This window comes from Zalophus californianus, chromosome 13 (assembly GCF_009762305.2).
Source record: "Zalophus californianus isolate mZalCal1 chromosome 13, mZalCal1.pri.v2, whole genome shotgun sequence".
Classification (NCBI taxonomy): domain Eukaryota; kingdom Metazoa; phylum Chordata; class Mammalia; order Carnivora; family Otariidae; genus Zalophus; species Zalophus californianus.
In genome coordinates this window covers 18,701,540-18,719,201 of record NC_045607.1, presented here as the reverse complement: position 1 = coordinate 18,719,201, position 17,662 = coordinate 18,701,540, and the positions used below count along the sequence as shown (strand labels likewise).

At 40.9% G+C, this 17,662-nt stretch overlaps 1 long non-coding RNA gene across 1 annotated transcript in view; it reads right to left on the bottom strand.

Annotated features, from left to right (window-relative positions):
- Nucleotides 1-927: 927 nt before the first annotated feature.
- The window catches only part of LOC113934016, a 120,523-nt gene continuing 103,788 nt past the window's right edge, over nucleotides 928-17,662 (bottom strand). Inside the window, exons 2-3 of the long non-coding RNA XR_003523569.2 lie at nucleotides 3,687-3,839; nucleotides 928-1,090 (exon numbers count right to left, since the gene is read on the bottom strand). This is a non-coding gene — a long non-coding RNA (uncharacterized LOC113934016). The remainder of the gene's footprint in view (nucleotides 1,091-3,686; nucleotides 3,840-17,662) is intronic.

Here is a 17,662-nt window from a genome sequence, read left to right as displayed (position 1 = left end):
ACTCTTGGTTTCAGCTCAGCTCATGATCTCAGGTTGTGATTGTAGAGCCTGCTTAAGATTCTCTCTCTCTCCCTCCCCCTCTGCCCTTTGCCTCCCTTACACGCTAGCACTGTCTCTTAAAAAACAAAAACAAAAACAAAAACGTTTTTCCTCTAACATAGATTTCAGACAATGCACTTTTGCAAAGACCAGAATACGAGTAACTCCCAGCATTTCGTGCTGTTTTTGCTGTTGTCACTGTACTCTTCTGAGATTGTCTGAGTAACCACCAGACATACCCTGGTCAAACAGCATCCTATTTTTATGTTTGGATTTTCAATTCTGTGATGTGATCATAAGCATCTTCTTGCTTGAAGGCAGTATGACCACTAGGGGGAAGCAGCTGCCAGACACAGCAGTTTCTTTACAACATGAGGAAGTTCATCTCTGTGGGTCAGTTTCTAAAGGTCTGAGCAAAATATTTAGTTCTAGCAGGGATTTTGGAGTCAAGGAAGTTGATTTTTTCAAGCTTTTTTCATCAACTTTGAGCAAACTGCTTTGGGGCTCTCTGTGTCTCTGGGTCCCCCTAGGCACACAGTACGGTGCCTAAAGAAAACAGGAGTGATCTTTGTGTTTCTTTTCCTAACCTTGCCAGTAGCTGTCTTTGTAAAGTCCTTTAGTCCCCATTTTTAAACCTAACTGTGGAGCAACAGCTCCTTCATGGGCTCAGGGCTGACCTTTCCATCCAGCCAGCTCATCTTCTAGTCCTCATGAGATAGATGCTGTAGGGGACCTTAGAGACAATTTTACACACACTAAAGGTAACTGTCAATCCCCACCCCACCTCCCAGTATGTGCAGACAAACAGATTACAATTAGATGAGCCAAGGACCTTAATGAATGCAGATGTCTTTATTTAAATAAACAAGTAATTCTTGGGATGTAAATATAAACAGAAGCATACTTCACAATTAGAGATGAGTGATGAGTGAATGAGTCAGTACAGGGTGGATTAAAGCAGTAGGTCTGCAATCAGGAAGTCCGAATCCCAGCTCTCTCGCCAATTGTTAATGTTTCATAGATTAGTCTCTATGAGCTACAGCTTCTTCATCTGTACAAAGAAAGTGACGATATCTAAATTTCAAAGTTGAATAAAATGAGGTATGTACAGAGCCAGTTACCTTATATAATAACTAAAGGTTCATCTTAAGAAAAAGGAGGAAGAAAAAGCAAACTTCGTGTGTTTGCTCTCTGGCACAATGGAGTAAACAAGAACTCTGGAACATATCAAATGTGTTCAAACCCCAGTTCTGCCACCTACTGCCTATGTGACCTTGGGTCACTAAGCCATATGGAACCTCAGTTTTTCTTATTTGGAAACCAAAGGTACTGATGGCTGCTTTCTTTGAGATCTAAAGGAGATGACATGGGAGGTGAAGAAGCTGGCATCCAATCGGTAGATACTGAATTGATTATTACTTTCCATGTCAGACTATTTTTCCAAATGCCCACAGATTAATACTATAATACCAGCTCATCATTAGCCTTCTAAAGTAGGCATTATTGTTCCCATTTTATAGGCCAAGAAACTGAGGGTTCAAGGGACTTGTTTAGGGGCACACAGCTTGAAAGGAGACAGAAACCAAAGCTTAGAGAGTATGTATTTCATTTCCTTTGCCCATCTTTCCTCTCCAGTGTGTGCACTGGCTACATACACCCACTAGATGGTGCCAATACCCTAGCTTTGCTTTACTTTGGTTTCCATCTTCTGTGAGAATTAAAAATTTACTTTCAACATCATCAGACCTAAATCTCTACATAAATCCCAGCTTGTGAGATGCATATAGTTGTAAAGATTTTTCTAAAATATATTCAGGGTAAACTCTGGAGGCTTGGTTATCTTGCTTAAAAATGCAGACCAGCCCTCTAATAAACTCACGAGCTGAGGCCCCGCTATGGTCATGAGCAATCGCAGCACTACGTGTGTCTCTGCTCCAGGGTGACCTGGAAATTATTAGCAGCTTTTTCTCTGCGTGTATAGATTGATGGGCCTGTGGGAGCCCACCAGTACTCCATGGCTTCTGCTTACTGCTCTGTGAAAGGAGACAGAGTACAGGCTTAGCTCACAACTGATACAGTTGTGCAGAACAGGATATCCTAGATTTGATGACTTTCTTATCCCAATTTCTTCCCCTTACAGCCTGCCACAAATGTCTATAATGCCATCATTTCATTAAGCACCCCTTTATTATTTTAACAACAATAGCAATGATAAACAACCTCTGTATAGTCATAGCGTTTACAAAGCATGCCTCTCTCAATTATTTTATTTATCACACTTGAATTAACAGGCTCAGGGTTATTTACTCCATTTTACAGAGGAGAAGTTGAGCTTGTGAGTGAGGTCCTAAGAACCTACAAGCTATTTCACTAAAATGCTAGAACTTGAACCCAAGATTTCTAATCATGAGTGTCATACTCATGTCACTACATGAGATAAAAACCTGCAGTGCGTTCTAAACAAATTTATGACAGTTCCTCCACGGCTCTTCTCTTTCTTTTCTGATTCTCTCTGAATTTCACCTCTCCCCCAGATCCAGTGTCCCTGGAGGGAGTAAACAACCCTCCCTCTCTTCCTTTCTCCTTTGCTCCCTCCCTCTCTGTTCCCCTCCCATCTTCCATTCTAGTGCCCAGACCAACAGTAAATGTTGAGGTAGGCAACAGAGAAGGCACTGTCTGTGTCCCATGTTCAGAACACCAGAGCTGGAAGGGATCATTGGGATTATCTCATCTAACCACCCCCTTCAGATGTAAGGGAACTAAGCCAGGAAGGAGGAGAAATATTCCTATATGTGATGCCATGGGATTATCCCAAATGACCTACTTTTCATTAAAGGTGGTCTACACCTTGGTATCCATTAGCTTGGAAACTATGGTCATGCCAACTGCATTATCCTTTAAAATAGTGTCTAATTTTAAATTTCCACTAATGCAGCTGCCTCCCCACACACAAATGAACAATAACCAAATAAACTTTGCACTGTGAAATCTCACCAGAGTTGAAATCTTTATGTCATCACTTTCTTACTTTAGGGTCTAAATTAAAGCAAGTTCACCAGAAATCTGAGCTGTAATTGGCCCTTTTATTTCTTATTTGTCTCATACCCTTTCTTTGCCTTGCATACAATTCTGTTATTGAATGAATTTCAATATATCACAGTTGCCTTTCTCCTTGCCAGATTCTCCCTTGGAGGAGAATAGCCTCGAGGACAAGAATTACAACTTAGAAATCTTTGTAACTCCAGATGCTCGTAGTTTTTGGTGAAGAATAGATGATCAATGATTTAATTGAGGAATTGAATTACACTGCATTAAACTGGACCTACACATTACAAACCACCTTCCTGGACATATACCATCAGGATTTTAAAATCCAGAGGGATGTAGAAAAGACATCTATTAATAGATATTTAACGTTTAAGATTCACTGGGACATTGAAGTTTTGGCAAGCACTCTCCTTATCTTGTCCCCCAAACCCTTACTGTCTCCCTGGTCAGATGAAGACAGATATACGGAAGATTAAGCTACACAGAGTCTGGTAATTTAGTACATATTTACTGAGCCCCTTCCAGGTGGAAAAGTAAGTAACCAAGAGTTCTAAAGAGTGTAAAATTCCTATGGGCAGCAACGGATCAGGGACCACCACCTGTAAGAGGATGGGTAGAGCCAGGCTTTCAATGGAGGGCTGGATTTGGAGAGGCATGGAGTAATCCTTCCTCTAGGAGCAGATGTGTGCTGGAGGAGCCGCACCGTACGAAAGCTAGCCTAGTGCTTGGCGAACGCTGAGCTCCACCATTTTCTGAGGAGAGAAAGGGAGAAAGGGCTTTAAGGTCTTCTGTTTCAATTTTCCATGTTACAGGTACAGACACTAAGGCTCAGAGAGGGGAGGTGACTTGGCCACAGTCCCCCAGTGAAAGAGTGACAGAGTCAGAATCAGAGCCCAATCTCCTGACTTTCAGCCTAGTGCTCTTTTCACCACATTTCTTGAAAAATCCACTGTGCACCTGGCGATGCTTTTCTTTCAGAATCCAGCCACTATTTTGATTTCTCTGCATGGCAGGCAGCCAAGAGCCTTGAACTTCTCCATGTTGCCATTTTGCCCTCTGCAGAATGGGATATTAAAGTATTCACTTGGGGGATGGGTCATGGGGTTCCATCAATAAATGTTTGTGAATTGCTCTGAGCTATTTGGGCCAGAGGGACTCCAGAAACGGGAGACCCCAGTGGTGGTGGTGGTGGTATCTGAGCCCTTTTTGAGGTCTTGCCTTTGCTCTGCAGAATTAAAGCGATGGTTTAAGTGATAAACTATTCCTTATGAGCTGTATTTGTGTTGAAAGCACAGCATGAGTCCCCTGAGCACTTCCTCTCACACAACCACAGCTATGCGCCAATCCTCCTGGGCTCAGAGATGGAACTTTGGTTAAATGCATGGAATTTATTCTTAGTCTTTTTCTTAATTACGACTTTGTTTTTATTTCTCTTGCGTTCTCGAGGGGAGGGGTTAGAGAGAAGAGGAAAAGGCAGGAAAGAGGCAGAGAGATGTGTTACAGATTCAAGGGGGTTTTTGTTGTTGTCCTCTGTGTCTGAGCTGCTGGCCAGTCAGCCAAGTAGAGGGATTTAACAGAGCTCACAGAGATGCAAACTTCATTCCAACGAAGTCAGAGCCCAGAAGACAGGTAACAGATACAGTGAAAACATACCTTGATATAAGGACAATCATTATTTGGCTAATAAGTCTCCTGGGCTAATAGAAAAAAAAAAAAAGGATGGAAACTTTTATGTATTTAGCATTCAGTAAAGGAAGGGGTAAGAGGACGGGGTAGTCCTGCTGAGGCTGTCGCAGCAGATTGCTACGTTATAACCAACTCCATTGCTACTCCAGGTGAGTCATGCAGTCTTCTCTCCTGTGTCCAATGTGGCATCCTCAGAACACTGAAAATCCCACTCACTCTCATGCTATGCTTTCTCTTGTTCAAAATCCAGGTCAGAACATGTCCACTGAATGCTTAGATCTATGTCCTATCTCAGAGAGTATCCCTCAATACCCAGAGCTCCTTTAAAGTATATAAGTAACTTGTGTGTAGGCACATTTTCTCTTTCTCGTCTGCTTCCTCCTCCTTCTGTGTCTTCTTCTTCCTCCCTGCCCCTATTTATTTTCCTTTTCCATCATGATCATTATGCCATATGCTCTAGGACACTTTATAGTCTACAGAGGATGGGAGTAAAAGGAAAAAGGACTTTGGAGGGAAATATCTTACTTTGAACCCTGGCCTTGGTAGGGGCTAGCTGTGGGGAAGTGAGCAAATCCCGAAACTGCACAAGACATAGATACTCATCTACAAATTGGAGGAAATGACCAGTTGTCCAAAGGCTTCTTGTAAGAATAACCCGAGACGGTGAATTAAAACACCACACTGCAACCTGGGTTGGAATGAGCACTTGACAAATATGAGTTTCCACAATCTCCTCTGACCTTGGGCTCAGAGGGTGAGGACTGGGAGCTCTATCCCACACAAGCCTATTTATGGAGGATATGCATGGCCCTAGGGGAGTTCCAAGGGGACATCCCCTAGGTGCTTCTACAAACCCCATTCTCTCTTTACCTCCTTTCTGTGATGTTGGGCAAATATTAGCTGATCTCTGGTTTCCACAACCACAAAAATGGGGATAATACCTACTTCATATATCTTTATGAAGCATTTCAAATGGTATGTGGCACACAGTAACCTTGGTTCCTACCATTTTTCCAAGACTGGCCCGGAGTGCATAAAAGTGCCATGGGACTTCAGTGCAAGAAGCAGGAACACTGGCCTGGTGGAGGCCATACTTTCTTCCTGACTGGACTGTGCACCACCTCCCTCCCTCACTTATAACTAATCAGGATTGCATATGCACTTTGGCCCAGCTCAGGTGTTGCCTCCTCTATGAAGCCTTCCAATTCCATCTTCTTCTTCCTGTCTGCCTCTAGAAGTGGCCACCCTTTTCTTTGAGCTGCCAGAGCACTGTGTCCTTTTCTGTGTCAGTGAGCACTATCTAACTGGTGCCATAAAAATGTATACTCAGGGTTCATTTCTCATGCCAGGATATCAGCTTCTAGAAGGCACAGGCCATAGCTATGATCTCTCACCTTATCTCTTGGCCCGGGTTGATTTATTCAGTGCTCATGAAAGACTGGTGAATGTATGGTTATCAGTTGCAACTCAAATGTCTCAGTATAGTGACTTTTGAGACTATGTGGGATTCCCTGCAAATGAAGTGTCATGGGCAATGAGATGTCATGAACCATAGAAAAGTGATTTGGCCTCTTTGAAACATCCACTAAGATATTTTAGACAGTGGTTTTGAACTTACTCAGTTCAGTCACTCAGAGTAAAGTATGATCACTGATTTGTATTAGCTCCTGTTGATACTTAAATGGCAAAGGGATATACTAAGGAAACAAAAGGAGAGGCCTGCTCATATCCTGAATTAGTTATTGAAGTTGTCAAAGTAACCCAATGTGTTGGATGCTGTCAAAGAACAGACTGAAAGAAAAACAGCTATATCTCAAATGCCCGGTGACTGAATGGGTAGAGAGGTTTCATTGTGTTGGTCATAAACAGCTTTCACAAAGTTAGAGTGCTTACTTGAACCCTACTTGAACTAGCTGGATGCTGGTGCATTCACCGCTCAGAGAATTTCTTAAAGGCTTTGGGTTGCTCCCACTTCTTGTCATGGAGTGAGCCAATTTTTATGTCTGTTTATTACTCTGTAGCCCAGCTGGACCCCAGAAGGATGGGGCTGTTGTGACCATGGAAAATAACACAAATGCACAGACACCAAAATGAAGCCAGAGATCTTCTGGAGGCTTAGATAAACATTTAGTCTCATAAATAAATACATTATCAGACCACACAAAGCACTTCCTACCCAGTCTCTTCCTTAGAAGTCACACTCCAAATAGCCTCTTTAATTCATCCAGGTTCAAACAAGGTATTTATTAATCACCTACGGGGTGACCAATCCCAAGCCACATGTTTCAAGAAACACAGTGGCAGAAGACATGGTCCCTTGCTTCTTCTACTAATTTGGAATTGTAGGTATAGAGGCAAAATGAACAAACTTAAATCAGTTAGTAACAAATGCAAGCCAGGATGAATACTACCTTGTAATACATTGGGTAACAGATTTTCCAAGGTAAGAGGTCTGAGTTCTAGAGCTGCTACCAACATGCTGGATGACTGTTTATCATTCATTCATTTGATGAACAAACAAATAAGCACTTACTATGGATCAGGTACTGAGGATAATTTGAACAAAACATTTAATTCGTTTATTCATTTACTTATTCAACAAACAGTTAATGATTATATAATAGATGAGGCATCGTGCTAGGTGCTGGGGAAGGGGCAAAGATATAGTCCCTATCCTCTGGAGTCAGGCTCCTCATCCACACAGTGGTGTGTGTTTGGGTGAGGAAGGGTGGTGGATTCTTTGGTCTCTAATGTCCTTTCTGCCAAGAATATGCTAAGCAATGGATTGGAAGATTCTGTGGTTCATTTGCTAAGTGTCAAGTCAAGAAGATGAATGGTCACTTGTAAAAATGGAATAAACCACTGGACTTTGAACTGCAGACTTTTGGATGGGAATCTCCTGAGAGCCTCAAAGCACAGCGCTAACATGCCTATGTGTTCCTTTAAGAATGCAAGTCAATCCTGCTCATCCCCTTGTACATATACATTTCTTTATATTTTACAAGGCACTTCCATGTGGACAGTTTTATTTGCTCCACATAACAATCTTATGAAGTCAGGGGTTTAACATCCTTTTTTAAAGATAAAGAAACTGAGGCCACAAGTGGTTGGATTTACTTACTAAGGTCTGTGAGTAGAGCAGGGGCCAGAGCCTAGGTCTCTGACCTCCTATTCTGGTGCTTCTCAAATAACAACAGTATTTATTCATTTGGTATGTGTGTTTCAAAGGCCAGTTATGGCCCAGGCATTTGGCAAAGCCTGGGGAAGTCATGAAGAACCAGCCAGTAATCTCAACAATTTTACAATCGGTTTTCCTCTAACTCATGCTCGCAATTAACAGGAACCCATACTGCTTTGTAGCTTATAGTGTAGTTTTACGTGCCATTTAAAGTATGGGCTACTAAGATGAAAACCGAGAAGGAGGCAAGCCATAAGAGATGCTGAACTCTAGGAAAAAAACAGAGGGTTGCTGGAGGGGAGGGGGGTGGGAGGATGGGGAAACTGGGTGATGGGCATTAAGGAGGGCACGTGATGTGATGAGCACAGGGTGTTATATGCAACCGATGAATTACTAAATTCTACCCCTGAAACTGATAATACAACATATATTAACTAAATTGCATTTAAATAAAGAATTTAAAAAAAAAGTATGGGCTATTAAAACATAAGCTCCTTTTGGTCAAGTGCCAGGTAGGATAAACAACACCTGATAAAGGATTTTCATATCTCCACATCAATTCAATTGATATTGACAGTGATGTATATAACATTATTCCTACTCATTGGCAATGAAGTGTGGATTCTGAGAGACCCAAAGTTATACACATGGTTAGGAGAAGATCTAGAATTTAATCCTAAATCATTTGTCAACCAGGACTTTGTTATGTCCATTCCTTAAACAATACTCCATCCCACTGTGCCACATATAGGGGGTAGGAAAGTGCTTTACCTACAGTAGTAACTCAGTCATTCATTGTAGGATAAATAGATTTGACATGGATTAATTTCATCTACGAATGGGCAACACATTCACCCCTTAACATCTAACTGTCTCTAAGTTTTCCTTGTAGTCAGAAGAGTTCCATGAGAGGTTGAGATATGGGGAAAGAGTGAGAAGAAAGGAAACAGAGAGAAAGATAAAGGAATGCTACAGAAAGACCAAAGGTTGGGGTCAGATCGACCTGGGTGTGATCTTAGTATTGCCACTTACTTCAGACAAGTATTTTAACTCTCAGGTCTTATGGGTGGTTAAGAGGATTAAGGGCAATAATATACAGTGAGCATTTAGCACAGTGCCTTGTCTACAATAAATACTCAATAAATGCTAGTTCATCATTCTAATGAGAAAACTGTAGGATAAAATACAAAGTGTAGTGTATATTTGGGGAGAACTCTGAGGAGGATGAAGTAACATAGGAAGTGATGAAGTTGAAAGAGTAATATGGGACCAGATCTTAAAGAGCTGTTAAAGCCATTCTAAGGGTTTAGGATCTATCCTCTTGCTAGAAGGGGTGTATAACCAGTTGGATCTTTTATAAACATACTGTGGGATAGGTAGAGAAGAGCCTGTAAGTAGAAAGATGTTGGAAAACTACACAAAACTGGAATAGCATTTACAAAGATACTTTCCCCGATTCACCCTTAGTAATGCCTGATGGCAAAAGTGTCTGGTGCCCAAGTGAACAAATCTGAACCACTCTGACTTTCTCCGAGACACAAATCTTTATCCACTGCCTGGTTGGAAAAGAATATGTTTATGTATATATACATATTTTTATGACACATTAGCCTTTTTGGATTGTGGCCACACCATAGAGGGCTTTCTAATCTATTTTGAGTTCTAATTGATTACAGCATTTGGAAAAATGTACAGCAAATTGCTCCGTTAATCAAGGTAAATCAAGCTGATGTCATAGATGCTAAATATATGTCTTTGCAGTAATACTATTTGCACGGCTGGAACTAAGGCTGCTGTCAGGATTTCCACTTGACAGCCCCTGCCTTCCCAGAAGGAGCTCATGGCTTATCTCTGAAAGCACTCAGTGGTCCATTTCTGAGGCTGGGTTCCCTAGTCCTTCTTTCCACATCTAAGGGAAGGGGTCTTAGGAGAGGGTAAGACTGCCTTCTTACGTACAAACTCAGAGACAGTGGGAAGGAGGCCACACCACAAAGGCCAGGATGACAGGGATGGAGATATAAAAGGCAGATGATTTCATGAAGCCAGAAGGACCCTGGCATGCCACATCCCTTGACTGATGGGGGAACTGAGGGGTAGCAGAGAACTTTGCTGAGATACAGAAGATCATAATATGGAAGAATGCTTACAGACCATCTGGTCCTCCTGACAAAAAAAACTGAGTTAATCAGAGATCACACAGCAAGTTAGTTTCAGAGCAAAGAGTAAACATTCAACGCTCTGTCTCCTCATACAGTGCTCTTTCTAAATGAAAGAAAACATTACTGTGTTCTTTTTTCTTTTCTTTTTTCCTTCTTTCTCATCATCTTCCCTAATATTCATTAGCCCTGATGCTCACTGTGTGCCAGGCTGTGTCATAAGCACTCAATATTATTACAACCATATGAAGTTAATATTATTTTTATTCTCATTTTAAAAATGAAGGAATGGTGACTAAAAGAAGTGAGAAAACTTAATCAAGGAAACCCTGCTAATGAGTAGCCATAACAAGCGTTCACATTTGAAAATATCTAACTCACATGCTTCTGCACTTAATCATCATGCTAAACATCATCAAGTTTCCATCACGTTCGTATACCTTTTCCAACATAGTCTTTTAATATGTGCTATTTGCTTCGTACACAACATTTCAAAACTTCACAATGATGCTAAGAGGCAGAGATGATCATTGTCCTGCAAGATGAGGTGAAGTAATTTGTTGAAAGCCACACAGCTAGGAGGTTTCAGAACCAGCCACAGACCCCATGGATATTTCTGGGAGTTTGAGAATGGAGATAAGAGACAGAAGAACCAAAAGTCTGTCGGGTCCTTGAATCCTGTACCCTGATCTCAACCAAGTTCCTTTCCCTGTCTGGGTCCTAGTTAGCACATTTGTACCATGAAGATACTGAGGCTCCTAGCATGCTCTGCTATTCTAAGATCAATAGCAAGAGCAACAACAAGAAAGCAGAGGGAGAAAGAAATCCAAGAATACACATGCAGATCTTCTAAGACTACAAAAGATGACTGAAAGAAAGGATTTGGGGGTGAAAAAGGGGGGATCAGAAAATTTATCCTCAGGTCAGTTTTGGAAGGTCATCCATGGCCTGGGTGGTGCCCCATCAGGACTAGATCAAAAGCAGAACAGTGTTGCAATCAGCTGTTTGTATACAGATGCTGGCCTCCAAATTCCCACATGGGAACATCTGCTGGGGACAACCACTTGACAAATAAGCAGGCAATTAGGTAGCAGATCCATCTGTGCCAAGAACATGGGACCACCAGCAGCGGGAGGCTACAGCAGGGGGAGAGGGCCAGGCTGGAAAAGATGCTCTTCTGTTCATAAGAGAGTCAGACTACTGGAGGCAGAAGAAGAAAGATAGGATCAGGGTTAGAATTCAGCGGAGAAGATCATTTGCTTCTTGCTTTGCAGCATGGCTTCATGTTTCTCAGTCCTGGATCTACATTATAATCACCTGCAGATTTTTAAATACCTGATGCCCAGGCTGTGCCCCAGAGCAATTCCATCAGATTCTCTTGCAAGGAGGCATAAGCAACAGTGTTTCCTAAGGTTATCCCAATGTGCAGCGAAGACTGAAAAAACTATGGTCTGGTAGTCTCCAAGCCTACCCACTAAGGTTGGTGACACAAAGACAGTGGTCTGTGTAAAACGATCAGCTTCATTCCACTATGCTTCTCTTTGGAATATGTGTTTTGAGTTTATAAAACCCTCATTTCAGTGGTCTAGGACTCCAGCAAAATTCATCCACTCTGTGAAACAAATACAAACTACTTTTACCTCTGCTACTAGATGGTCTTTAAATAAGTTGGTTCGCTCTCCAAAATTCCATTACCTTATCTGTTTTGGAGTTGGGAAGTTAAATGTGATTATGTATACTCAAGTGTTTTAAACAAGCCTGGAACGTAACAGGTACGCAATAAATGTTGAACTACAACATAAGGTGCGTGCGTGCGCACACACACACGCGGAAAAATTTGTGCAAGTCAGTTTGGGCATTATTCTTGATGTTATTTATTCTTTCCATCAGAAATCAGAGCAATTAGTTACCAATCTTGCAGATATAATGCCCCACCCCAAATTTTTAAGCCTGTTTCTTTCTCAACAGTCTTACTGCTAGAGTTCATACTCTCATCATCTCTCACCTGAACCGCTGCAACAGATGAGATCTAAAAGCTCTATATCCCCAACCTTGTAGAGTTGGATGTGTTCTTTACACCACAGATAGAGGAATTCACAACAAATATCACTCCTGCTCAAAACCTTTCAGAGATTCCCTATTGGCCACAGGACAAACACCTAGCTCTTCAATGTAGCATGTAAGACTCTCCGTGACCTATTCCCGTCGATCGTCCCATACTCCCATTTATAGAGCTCTCCTCTCCACCTCTCCTCCTCTCTCCCACCATAACCAAGTTCATATCCTAATGCTATCAATCTACTTCTATTTTCCTCTGCATGCACTTAGATGTTTTACACATCAGACCCTTTTCTAATGCTGCCTGCTCATCTCAGAATACCTTTTTGACTTTCATCCTTCACCTAGCTAACATCCATCTATTTCCTAAGCTCAATTCAGGCACTACCTTCTTCAAGAAGCCTTCCCTGAATCCCCTTGCCTTGGTTTACATTAAGTGCTGTACCTTGCATTTTCCTCTATCATAATACTTCACATTTTGCTGGAATTTTCCAACACATTTCTGTATCTCAGCCGATAGACTATTAGTTCTTCTATGACAAAGGCCTTCTCTGGTCCTCTACTATATATAGTCAGAATATAGAAGATACAGATGCTACTTTGACCCATAGTAGATTAGATGCAGTCATTTATACAATTTCAGCCCCAATGAACCTGAGACACTGTAGCGAGTTTTGTCCCCAAGGAAGAGGTTCTATGCTCTTTCATGGCTCCTCTTATGCTTACCCATGGGGAAAGGCCATAACTGGGAGATCTGTGTTCAAATTCTGCTGGTCAGTCAGTTCCTAACTAAGGCCAATGTCCTGAAGGCGGTCCTCTGAGAATCTTTTGCAGACAGGAATGGAGCCATGCAGGAATGGATCTCAGCCTTATTTCTTTCCTCTGAACCAAACTGGCTCTGAGTAATGCCTTTGCGATCCTGACCACATCCTCTTCTTCCACTGCCAAGAAAAGGGGCCAGAGATAAACCATAGCTCAAGCTCCAAGACTTCAGGGAAGGTGACTCGCTTGCTGGGTCAGGGCCACATTTTAGGAAGGCTCCTTCAACTCCCTTGGGTCTTACTTAGATTAGACCGTGTCCTTCCAGTCTTATAAAAAATAGGCTGTCAACAGCAAGTCAGAAAATATTAATGAGGTGGGCAAGAGATGCCCCCGGAAGGGGGAGGATTGCAGGAATTGCTGAGAAAACACGCAGGAGGATGATATTTCTAAAGATTTTGCCCTCTACTTCTAGTGACTTTCATACAAAGTTACTGCTGATTCCCCCAACTGCATTGGAAATACTTAGATTCTAGATTTGATTTCAAAAAATTAAGCATGATTTGAATTGGAAGGGATATTAGAGATAATCTGGGCCAATCCCAAAGCTTTTGTTTTTCCAAAGGAAAGTGGGGGATTTTGTTTTCCTGGCTGCCCAAAATTTAATGTCCTCTTGTTAACCAGACTCCCATTTTCCTTTGGTGGGTCTGTGGTAGACAGAATTTGAAGATGACCCCTAAGATTCCAGCTCCTGCATACATTCCCTATGTAAAGAACCAGTGGAATATAATGGAGAATAACTCTCATAATTAGATTAGCATCATTCAACTTTGAGTTAATCAAAAGGGAGATTATCCTGGGTATGCCTGATCTAATTGGATGAGCCATTTAAAAGAAGGTAAAGTATCAGAGACACTCTTGCTGACCTTAAGGATAAAGACAACTGCCATGATGTGAGAGAATAGGACCATGTGTCAAGGGCCTGAAAATGGCCTCCAAGAGCTGAGAAAGATCCCTGGCCAATATCCAGCAAGACAATAGGGACTTTGGTCACACAACCAGAGGGAACTGAGTTCTGCCAACAACCACATGAGTTTGGAAGAGGACTCTGAGCCTCAGGTGAGACCACAGCCCTGGCTGACACCTTGATTTCAGCCTGCTGAGGCCCTGAACAGAGAATGTAGTTATGCCATGCCTAGATTTCAGACATACACAAACTATGAGATAATAAAATTGTGTTGTTTTAGCTGTTAGATTTGTGGTGATTGGTTATATAGCAATAGACACTAATACAGGTTCCATTTCTTTACTGGTTATATGAACAGGACTACCTCACCTGCATCTTCAGGAATGGCATGTGTTCCAAGGTTAAGCTAAGCACTGTGTTCCATCCTCCTACCCACAGTGATTGGTTCAAGAGAGGCATGTGAGCCAAATTGGGCCTATGAGAATCAGGCCTAGGGCTTTTGCTGGACTTGTTTAGGAAACAAAAGTGCTCTCTTTTCACTGAAATTGAAGCCGAGGGCACTTAGCTCTGGAGCTGATGTCAACCATATTGCCACCATGTGGAGTTTGGGAATGAAGCCAACATTGAGAAGAACAGATTTCAGCAATGGAGAAAAACAGATTTTTTAATGTATTTTGAGTCCTGGATCAAGCAGAGCCTAAAGGAGAGATAACGTGTGGAAGTTTCAATGACCTGAACCTACAACTTCCACATTTAGCCTAAGACAATTTGAGACCAGGTTTTCGTCCCATGCAATACAAAATGCTCTATCTGAAATGTGGGACAACTTGGGGCCAGAGAAGGAATATGTTGACTCAATCACACAGTTAACAAGTTACAAATATGACATAAAAGGAACCAGATCTCCTGGTGCCCAGTCAAAAGGACTCACCATTGCCTTACTGCTATGCTGAGTACCTCCCTGGGAACCACACAACAAAATGGCAACAACAACTATAGTTCAGTGAGTATTTATTATGGGCCAAGCTTTTTGTTATGGAGTATATATGGTATTTAATTTTACATTCCCATAAACTTTATGAATTTTGTATCTTAATTATCTCTATTTTAAAGATGACAAAAGTGAAGCTCAGAAATGTTTACCAACGTGAGCAAGGAAGGTCACACAGCTAATAAGTGGAAGAGTGGAATTTAATCCTTATCTGTCTGGCTCCAAAGTCTATTCTCTTAACTATCGTGTTCATTGTTGCTAGGATTAAAGAGAAACAAAACAAACCTAGGGGATGTTTCTTTATTACTTCAAATTTATTGTAAGAATATGTCATAAAGGAGTCTTTTTTGATTAATGCAGATCCACAAAGACTGGTTTTGTATTCCTCAGCCAATCAGCACTTCCATGCTTGAAGAAATCTTTAATCCCTAACACTGGACAATATTAAGTTGCACATCTCTTATCTTTTATTTTAAAGATTATACAGGAAGTATTTTTGGAAGGAGAAAAATGCAACTTGCTATGTAGGAAAAAACGTCAAACTAGCAGTGGGATACTTGTATTCAAATCTCTATTCTGCCCAGAATTCCCTGTGTGATCTTGGGCAAATCACCTCTCTCCACTGACCTGTCTTCTAATCTATAACATCAAGAAACTTATATTAAAATGGATGAAAAAGCTTTTGTGTGTAGAAAATGTCTTCCACTATGAAGGTATTTTGGTGGGACTCCAAATATTCCAGAAATTTTTTTGGCTAAAACAACATTTACTTCAGTTTGGATCCCTTGGTGGGGTCCTGGAATATCTCTGAGAGTTCAGGCACTGAAAAGTCACTGCACCGAAAGGATAAAATACTTGTTAAGTACTTATCTGTTAAGATGCTTACAACATTAAATATGGCATCTTGATAAAAAAAAAAGAGTTGGACACCTAAATATGGCATCTTGACTGTTTATTAAATACACTTCATCAGCGAGGAAACAGAGCTACAAAAAAGTAGTAAGTTTCGCTAAGGAGCAGGGCATAAACACAGGTCCACCTGACACCAAAGCTCATCTATCCACTCCAGCCAAACTGCTCCCCACCTGACTCCCACTCCATACCAGCTTCTTCAATTTTAATTTTCATATCTTCTTGTAAGTCATCTGAAGCATGTTATGGATCAAGACATGGCACAAATCAAAATGAAGTGAATTATTTTTGTTTCCTGAGACAACAAGGCACAATGACATAATGGAAGAGTTGGTTATCCTTAAAACAATCTTTCCTGGCTTCCATTTTTCCTGTGCATGATAAAGACATATTTAAAAAAAATAAACTTTACTTTTAAAAACGATTTCAGATTTACAAAAAGATACAAAGATAGTACAAAGAGTTCCTATATACTCATAACCAGTTTCCCTTTTATTAACTACGTACACTTAGTGTGGTAATTTGCTGCAAATAATGAACCTATATGAATACATTATTATAAATAAAGTCCACCACCCTTTATTCACATTGCCTTAGTTTTTACCTAATGTCTTTTTTCTATTATAGGCTCTAATCCAGGATACTACATACATTTAATCATCATGTCTCCTTAAGTTCTTCTTGGCTGTGATCATTTCTCAGACTTCCCTAGGTTTTGATAACCTTGACAATTTTGATGAGTACTGGTCAAGTATTTTGTAGAATGTCCTTAAATTAGGATTTGTCTTATGTTTTTCTCATGACTAGACTGGAGTTATGGGTTTCAAGGAGGTAAAGTGCCATTCTTGTCACATCACATTAAGGGTAAATATGATCAACATTCTTTATTGCTGTTGGTGTTGACCTTGATTACCTGGCTCAGCTACAACTATATCTTTTAAAGCCTATAGTTTCTACCTTCTCTGAGTTCTCCCCTTTTCTACCTGGACTCTATTTGAACACTGCTTCTCTATCAAACTATCCTACATGGCTGGGAGATATGATCATAGGCAACAGGATTCTATGGCAGTCTGGTGACTAGGGGAAATTTCTGGGGCATGTGAAGAGGAGGAGGTTTGACTTTCCTGATGGTTTTCACCATTGCCTCCTTTGTTGTAATAAAATTAACCCAAGAGGCTACACGTTGAATCTGTTATATTAGTAATAGGTTGTGATGCATTTTTTTTTTTTTTTTTTTTTGGCCACAGAATAAGGAATCAGGGACTGTGGGTGCTGTTTGTGTTTCCCACTCACACTACCAGGGAGAGCAGATAGTATTTTGCCCCTCATTATAATACCTTATATTCACACAGGATTTTATCCTTTAAAGAGCTTTTATATATTTATCTGCACCCAATTTTTTCAATAAATACTTTTTGAGTGACTGAATAAATGAATGAATGGATGTGTACATTCCCAGCTCAAGGTAGCACTACAAGTGGAAATGGTAGAGTTTAGATTTACATAGAACTGGGTTTGACCCTTACTGAGCTTACAGAGTTTACGGACTCTGGGATCTTAAGTATGAGAGAAGATTTTCACAGGCTCTCATATTTATAGGATGGTCAAATGCATCTCAAAATGAGGGAGAGATTTCAATGCAACAATTCATGCAGAATAACTGATACTGAGATGATACCCAATACTTCTGTTACCATGTAGGACTGGAACATTGATCCACAATGTTTGAAGGAGATAGCAAATAATGATTACAGTGCCCTTTAAAATAATATCACACAAATAAATCTCAAAGGGAGGGGCTATTATTATTATCATCACCACTTGACAAAGGAGGGAACTTAAGCTCAGAGAGGTTAAGTTGCTCGAGG